We start from the raw sequence: 9,701 nt of genomic DNA, 5'->3' as shown, positions 1-9,701 counted from the left end.
TAATATTTTTGTAATTCTTAACGCTATCTTATCCAAAAAATAAGACAGTTTACGACAGAGCCGAATAACGTTTATATGCTATTCTCTGTAAGTGCATATTTACAATATTTTACAATTTGGTGACCATGCTCAAAACCTATTAAACACATGTTTGGTTACTCGATCGGTACAGTTCTGTTTTGAGATGAGACACTTGCAGACTAATTCGAATGATTGGATTTAATCGTAATAACATCCATAGGATTTCTCTATGACCGCCCTCTCTCTCTCTCTCTCTGTCTCTCTACGTATGTATACACAGTTAAATTACGATAACTGTTTGATCCGTATAGACTATTAGATTAAAGCCCCGTATGTTATTCCATAAATGTAAACGCACTGATGAAACAGTTTGTAGCCAAGAGCGTGCTGATTACCTTGAGAAAATCAAATTTGCAGGATTATGTTCAACGGAACGTAATCTTACTCAGAGAGTTGAAATTGAAGTTTCAATTCTGAAAGGTACCATTTCTCCGCGATCAGGTTTGTATATTTTAATTATGATCGATATTATTCTCACGCGCTGTGATGTTTTGTGACGAATATAATTCTCGATGTAGTCAAGAATTATATTCTCGTGTAATATGTGTTGGAATATTTCGATAATTTGCTCAATCTTCGCATGACCTACAATTAAACATATAGCCGTCTAATTCGAGTATTTTATTATAGATATTCACAAACTCTATAAACAGATCAAATGTACGGATTTAGATAGATCGAAGATAGAAGTTATTTATTCTTTGCGTATCTGTCTATCTTTATTAAGTTATCAATTTTAGCGTGTCACACATATATCAATCCTAACATGTAGCTATCTATCCATCTTTCATATCAGAGTAAAGAAAATAAATTAAAAATAAAAGAAGCGTATATAGTTTCTTTTATTAACATTCGCGATATAGTAAAATACTGATACTGCATGTATTGGACGCCATTCTTTTATGTAAGCGAATATACATACATTGAAAGCTATTTGTTTATAAAAATATCAACAAATTTTTATAAAAATTATAAATAATATAAGATGCACTAAAATAACAGTGTAATGAAATTGGAAATAAAATTTAATTTAAATTTAAATAAAAGATTTGTGTATAAAGATGAAATAAAATAAAGAGTTTAGAGAACATTGATTAACGTTAAATAACAAAACAAATTTTGAAAGAAAGGTAATTGAAATAATATTTTAATATATAATATAATAATGAAAAATATGTAGGGTTGTGTGGGGTGATGTGCAACATGGGGTGATGTGCAACGTTTCCGATTCTTGGTCTGCAGTCGAGATGTCAACGGACGATGATGGCTGGACGTGTTGCAACTCGCGGCAGAACGGCGTCGTTCAACCGCTACTCACAGACTTGTATCAAATCACCATGGCTTACGCCTACTGGAAGAGCGGCAAGATGAACGATCACGCTGTATTTGATTTGTTCTTCCGTAAGAATCCTTTCCAGGGGGAATTCACGATCTTCGCCGGTCTTGATGAGTGCATCAAGTTCTTGAATAAATTTCATTATTCCCCTAGTGATATCAAGTACCTGAAGTCGACTATGCCTACAGTAGACCAAAGATTCTTTGATTATCTGCAAAGTCTTACTGCGAAAAATGTCACGATATACGCAGTAGACGAAGGATCCGTCGTATTTCCAAGAGTTCCTTTGATAAGAGTAAAAGGAGAAGAGTAATAATGGTACAGCTCTTGGAAACGACTCTGTTGTCATCTGACATCTGCATGTCAACATTAGACAGAACCGCATACTGTCATCTATTTGTGTCAATAGTACCTTGTTTTAGATAAATAACTCGCGAGATGGCACGCACCCCGGTTTGCTGTACGAAAAGCGAGTTAAATTTCTCGAGCTCAATGTAATTTTCGCTTTTCACATTCATAGTGATTTCGTGAATTGGTTTTAGGTCATCTTATAGGTAAATATTTTTATATTGTTAGTTTTTTAAGTACTTTTGATAATCCACAGCGATTTTGTGATTTTCTTACGTTGTGTTGGTGTCACGCCAGTCCGCGCAAAATAGCGTGTTTGGGGTTATGTGCAACACTTTTTTTGGGGTAATGTGCAACACTCATTTTTCGCTAGTTTATCGCTATTTTACGATAGAACATGTGTATATGAAGTGTTTTAATGCATTTTTCAATGTGTTTAGTCATTATACCACGAAAGTATAAAAATAAGGGTATCGCTGTTCCGGTCATTGCAATTGCGAGCTAATTTGGGCAGCAATAAAATTGCTGAAAGGCGATCATCCGGTTGCGTTTTTCTTTTCATTATATTAATTTTTAAGCGATAAATAAATAAGAAATCAAATAAAAAATGAATTTTTTTTGCAAAATTTCCATTTGTCAGAGGTCGATTACAATACAGTGAAATTTTTTGTTCACCAGATTTTGATTAATTTGTATTTAAGAAGCCCAAATTTAACATTTAAGTCGATTGATGTCGATATTCATGCATTTTTTACCTTAATTTTACCTGTGTTGCACATCACCCCAAGAAAATTTGAAAATGCTAAAACAGACGTTTTTTTGAAAACTCGAAAATTTTTTAGGAAAAATTTAAAATTTTGAAAATCTAATCACGCAGAATTGTAGTATTTTCCTTCCTCTACATTATACAGCCATGATATATTCAAGAATTTGATTTTTGGATATGTTTTCCGAGCAACGCGTGAACGTGTTGCACATCACTCCACATAACCCTAAATTAAACTATTTAATTTTTCAAAATATTAATTATATGTAGTAAAAGAGAATAAAATAAAATAAAAATAATAAAATAAAAAGTTGCAGATCATTACGAAACAAAAAGTAACAAATTAATAAGTAAATAGTATTCAGTCATTCACAAAAAACGTAGTACTACATACTGACTGCCATTTTTAATTTGCAAAAAGACATAGCACTATGTCACCAGTCGCGAATGTGTTAGAGAAGATTAACAAATGTTATGTTTTAAATAAGCTTATCTTTATTACTTATTTAATTTACTAACCTAACTTTATAGCTAACGATTTCATAGTTACAAGTTTCCTGCCTGGAAATACGAAACTCTTGTGCGTAAACTTTGTGTCACTTTGTAAGTAATAATATGTTATGCCTCTAAGAGCTAGTTTCAGTGAGACACTTAAATGCATGTACATTTTATTAAGAATTTATTATTTATATGACTGTATACGTACATGTTTAATTAAATTTGAGAAACAAGAAAGTATGAAATTTATTTATATATTAGGTATTCAATTTTGTATGCTTATAAATTAGCATGTTTATAAATTATTAATAAGTATATCTTGACATTAAATAACAAAACAAATTTTGGAAGAAAAATTTAAATAATATAATATTTTAATACGTATTAGTATTGTAATGAAAAATATGTAAATTAAGCTATTGAATTTTTATATCAATTAGTAACCATAAATATATGTATTTACCCATTTTTTTATCATCTATACTAAAAGGCGTTTAAATTTGAGTTTATTAAAATCATGTCTAAACTAATTTCTCCGAATGTGCTCTTCTTATTTTAATTAATATAAAAAACTTATTCTTAAAAATTAATCTATCATTATATTATAAATGACTTTCAAGTGATTGATTGCGGGATTTTCCGCGTCGGCCAAACCGGCGAGCGTTAATCTTCCAATCGCGCGCCTAAACCTATCCGAGGGTTTCACTCTCTCTCTCTCTCTCTCTCTCTCTCTCTTTCTCTCTCTCTCTCTCTCTCTTTCTCTCTCTCTCTCACCGGTCGACAAACAACGCTTCATAATCAGGTGAGCGCATTCACGGTCGAAATTCGAAATACAAATCAACATTTCCGGCATGTAGTGCGAAACGAACGGCCGCCCTTTCGCGAAGTCATAGCCTGACACGCTCCACGGATGCGGAACAATCGATTCTTTCAGCCGCGTGACGAAACTCTTCTGGTTGGTTTCGGGTTGGAATCGGGTACCAGCACACCACCAGCGGCAATTTCAGCCAGCATCCGTCGACATCTCTCCAGCTAGGTAAATATGAAACTCACCCACACATTTACGCGTAAACACGTTGCACCGCGATCGCCGATTGTGCAAAACAAAAAAGGGAGAGAGGGAAAAAAAGAAAGAAGAAAAAAAAAAGGATTTCAACGAGCGAGCAATGCACGTCGCGGCTGCTGGCCCCAAATGGGCGCTGCATTCACAATCAGCCTCCGATATCCGAGCGTGCTAAATTTGAATCGTTAATATCGCGCAGCGACACGTCGTCATTATTCCAGGAAGATGACTCTAATCTATTCCCGCGGTCTCGTCATAGGCGTAGGGCCGATTGTATTATACATATACATACGTTTGCTGATTCCGTGTCCTCGATAGAAATGCCGCGCCGTCTCGTAGTTATATATAGGTATGCGCGCCGGTCGGATCCTCTCTCGTCGGCTCACCGTCGTCATTCCGTGACAATCTTCCTCCGTGTATCCGCGCACTTAGGCTACGGATCTCGAAGTAGCTCCGGCTATCTACATTGGGATAAAACCCGGATTATTATATGTACTCGCTGTATATATCTACTCGGCGAACGGACAGAAGGGAGTGTCAGCATGAAAGCCATGACGGATATCACCCTCGCTTCTGATAACAATGCCGATAACCGCCTGCGCAAATCCACTGACGCCATGGCGTTGTTGCCATGAGCCACGGTTGATTAATTCACGTTGATTTTAATTCCCTCGCCGGCGAGCCGAAAAGCCCGAAATATACTGAGCTGCCAACCAACGGAAAAATCGCAATATCTCATTGGGATATAATTCGTTTAATATCACTGATTTATTGTAATTGTAGCGCTAATAAGACTGGTTTGGAAAAAATTAAGTAATATAATAATATATAAAATTAATAATAGTTAACGGGCTATGGAGCCTAATAATTGCGTGGCTTGACCTGTTTATTTTAAGATAAAAATATGCACGAAGAATGGAAGCCGTACAACGTAAATACTAATTTTATAATACTTTATAATAGACATTTATTCATTACACTAAGTTATCAATTCTGTATAATAAAATACGTTTTGATAAATTACAACATTAAGCACGCTAGACAGTATTAAAGCGATAGTATGAAAGTTCTTTTAATGCCCAAAATTTAAGACATTAAGTCTATGAAAGTTATAATACTTTTATAAGAGAGTATTGTTTTTTGTAAAGCAGTACTTAACATGCAAAAAGGAATGAGGGGAGGGAAAGAGATTGAGAGAGATGCTACAACTTTTGTCACTTATGCTTGAGATCCCAAATGCAATTATCTTTTTATTTTACAATCATGCTTGCAAAAACAATGATTATATTTACTTTAAAACAAGGCATTTATGTTACATTTATTGATTATAAGACAAAAAATCAAATATTATACACTTTAGTGAACCTATTTTTAGTTATTAAAATGCTGTAAGTAATTATCCAAAATGATTGAAATATTATTTGTCCTGTCTACAGCTCAAATTCTATCCATTAGTAATGAAAATCCGCAAACTTATGTTAATGTATGCATATCAAATAGTATTAGGAAGATTATTTAATAACGCAAACTTCCTCAATTATATGCTTTGTAACTTTTATAATGAAAATTGGTTTATTTTTTAATTAGGAATTCGGAATTTCGAGCACTTAATGCTGCAATGTTTACTATATTCTACTTATTTTAGTTTCGACCATCATGTGATTTACTTACGTCATGACATTTTGAAGTTTTTTTTATAATACGCTGATAATTCTGTATAAACTCTAATTGTCGTGTTAGTGAATTATATAAATAAAAGATTTTGATAACAATAAAAAATAAATTGTTTACCATTTCAATCAATGATACAATCGTTTTGGGATGTTTCACCGCGGCTCCTATCTCCAATCATATCGAAACCACTAAAAGCGACCGAGCACTTAGGCAATCAAATCAAGAACCTCACAAGACCACGATGTGCTCTCTCATTGTAAATAATTGTGCTACATTGCTGCTGTAGTCCAATTATTCGTAATTAGTCTATAAGATTTTTATAAATTCTATGTAAAGCAAATTTCCTTTATTTCTTTAGTTATAATTAAGCAAAATGTGCTTTAACTCATTATTTTATATATTAACAATAAAAGAGAAAATCAAATATATATCGATTAAAGGGAAAGAGGCAGTAAGAGCCGGCGCGGTAAATAGGGCGCAAGTTATATATATTTCTTATCGTCAATACATAAAAAAATTCGCGAACGTTTCGACCATTTTTGTGGTCATCTTCAGCGCAATGTGTAAATTAGAAACTCTATTGTAACGCGGTCATTAAGCTATTGTATACTCGCACGTCGCACGTTCCTTTTTCCATGCGGTCATTCCGGTGTGTGTGCGCTACTCCATAGGCAAGCAACCTTGAATCCCTCCCAAGTTAGAAGGCCAGGAGGACCATGTTGCATTTGGTACTTCATTATATGTTACACGATACTTGCGTACATACGGAGCGACACACTGATTTACGGTTCACATCGATATAAAATTGAACACTGTGAGTTACTTACAATGAAATCGTAAACGGTATAGCGCACAAAACGACAGATAACAGACGCAAGTTATCTTGACATTGCTTCGAGAGATAATAACTGATCTGAACTTGATCGTAAAACGGTACAGCGCACAGATAACGGACGCAAGTTGTCTCGACAATGTTTCAAGAGGTAATGACCGATCTAATATGTTTCGCTTGCCTCGAGGTTAAAAGATCGATGTATAAGAATTCGGTGAAAAACAAATAACGGTAATGCCAGTTGAGAGATCGATGTATAAAAAGGTGGAAGCACATAAAATTGCAGGAGCCATAAGCAAAACGCAGAAGCCATATGCGCATGCGCTATGGTATCTGTCTGTATTCTGCCCATGGCTGTGGCTTCTGAATTTTCAATCTACATAAACTATGCTTATGTATTTTTATGTAGATTGAAAATTCAGCAACAGGATTGAAAATTCACCGAACACACGCAACAGATGTTCCTTAAATCGTCATCGGAATCGGACGAAACAGTGACCTTTTTTGCGATAATGTCACTTTAGGTTAGTGTCGTCTTTGCCCCGGTGACGTCGTGTCGACTTAGCCTCGAACGTCGTTTTTTACTTTTGTTACTCCAAAAATATATAAATTTTGAAAATATGCAAAAATTATTATCGGATTCGTATAAAGCATCGAATTTCCCATCAAAATCACTTACCGGTAGATTCGCAAGAGTAAAGCTCGATGAAAGAGTAGACATTTTCGAGAGATCAGAGAAATTACTTTTCACTATCAAAAACACTTATGTCGCGTTAAAAATTACACTATAACTCAGAATGTTACCAAATTCCGTTGATAATACTGGCACATAAAGACGCATTTACAGTAGCAAAGGCAAGTTTCTACGATAGATTTAAATTGGCAAAAAGCCTAGTGTCAAGTTCGCCCCGCTGTCGGCTTAGCCCCGGTCTCCCCTACCCTTTCACTCAAATGGAGTGCGATTTACTCGTTTTGAGTGATAATTCACTCTTCAATTTTTAGAGAGTGTATATTATATACTTGGTTTGTTTCTTTTAAAATAAGTATAAATGTTCTGTCACCAATATTGTTCAATTATTTTTCATTTGAAGGGTTTAGCTTCGGGGGTAGCTACGTGAGACAATCTCGCGAATCTAAGGAGAGGTCATGGTCCTTAAAAAAAAAAAACAACCAGTCTAGCTACGCCCAGCATGCTCCAGTACATGTGTTTAGTACTAAATATAAAGATAAATAAAGAGTTGGAAAATGAATACATATATGTACGTAATCTGATGATATAAATATGTGACTTTTCATGCGTGTATATTTGACTTTGTAATTGAAAAAAAAATTGATATTTCTATATATTCATGGATTATTCATATTGAAACATATCTATTTCATTGTCGTTCGGAATAGTAACGGAAATATTCAAAGTTCTATGCAAGATATGCAAAATTGAGTCTTGTGTTCGACAATAATAGATCCCCTTTAAAATTGATATAAAATTTCTCTTACTATAAGTTATATAAAATAAATAATAAATTATGTTCGCCAACATTTTTATTACTACTTTTATGATAAATCAAAATTTAATTTAATTTGATTTTATTATAAATTATAATTGTTTTTATATATGATGTGGAGTAATGATATATAAATCATTGAATCGAATGACTTAAATGATGGAAAAGAACGATCCCCACATAGCAATCTCAAGAGATTTTCGGATATATTCAGGGTTTATCTACATAAAACCTGAGGATATACCTGAGATGTACCAAGGATGCCTATATGTCCGCTTATAAAATATCTAACCATGGGATATCTTATGGATATCCCTAGGATGTAATTACATAACAAAATTTGATCCCAACAATATCGACTGGATGTCTAATGTAAGTATCTAATGTTATATGGGATATTCTGAAGTAATCCTACGGATGATTTTTTAGTTTGGATCAAAATGGAATCAAATCAGATCATCCTACGGAGATTTTTTTGCTGTGTGGAGATATATTAACCATTTATATAGTTTATCATAGTGCACATATTTATACATTCAAAATATATTACGTATATAATATTAAATTTCGACTAAATAAGTTCAAAATGATTCACCGCGTCTTGACTGAACAACTTATTAATTATTTTTATCATATTATTCGTATGATATTTATAATAAAATTGCTAATCATCCCCGAATTTTTTCGATCTTTAACTTAAACAAAACTACAAAGGTATGAAACTAATCGTTTCTGAATTGTGTGGTGTTGCGTTCAATAATCAATTAATAAACTGTCGCAATTAACTTTATAACTTACTGTTAACATTTGGCAATAACATAATTTAAATTTAGAGTTATTCATGTGATTTGTTAGAATCTTCCGGCATTCAAGGTTTATTTATTAATCTGTGACGTGTATCAAACACATCTTATTTTTATGCGCGATTGTTCTTCCGTAGAATTATTTTGTTATAGTACTGTTGAGTTCATATTGCACTCAATTATAGTAACGTCGAGATGTCGTGCGAAGTGCTATGCGGTTATCGTATTTTATCAAGTTTTTACTAATAAATATTGTAAATGCCATGATATGAAAGAACAAGGAGTAACGGAGCAAGAAGAAGAGAGAAGCAAACCTGAGGAGCGATATTAAACAATGGAATTGCATAAGATAATAGAATAAATAAATTACTTATTATTTTATTTATTTTATTCTACTTAATACTTGTAAAATTAATTGTTTATAATTATTTTTTGCCCACGTAACAATTAGTTATTAAAATATTAATTATTTTGAGAGTCATTATAATTTAAATATATTTACATTTTATAGATCTGAATGTAGCTTTACAAGTTTGCCGCTTCGCACCGCGTTTTAATAAATATGTAAAATTATTTTTTATTTTAATTTTGAATAATAAATCTGTGGAAGAATGTTATATAGATGAATATAATATCTTATAGATAGGTATTATAGATTGTTTTAAAATAAACTAGGATAAATGAACGTTAATACATTTAATTTGTACAAATATGTGCAGTCACTCCTCCATTTATTGCGTATTTGTGTGCGTGTGCGTGTGCGTGTGCGTGTGCGTGTGCGTGTGCGTGTGCGTG

Source organism: Temnothorax curvispinosus, unplaced genomic scaffold, assembly GCF_003070985.1.
Source record: "Temnothorax curvispinosus isolate PA1 unplaced genomic scaffold, ASM307098v1 QBEX01017991.1, whole genome shotgun sequence".
Lineage (NCBI taxonomy): Eukaryota > Metazoa > Arthropoda > Insecta > Hymenoptera > Formicidae > Temnothorax > Temnothorax curvispinosus.
This window is presented reverse-complemented; position numbering follows the sequence as displayed.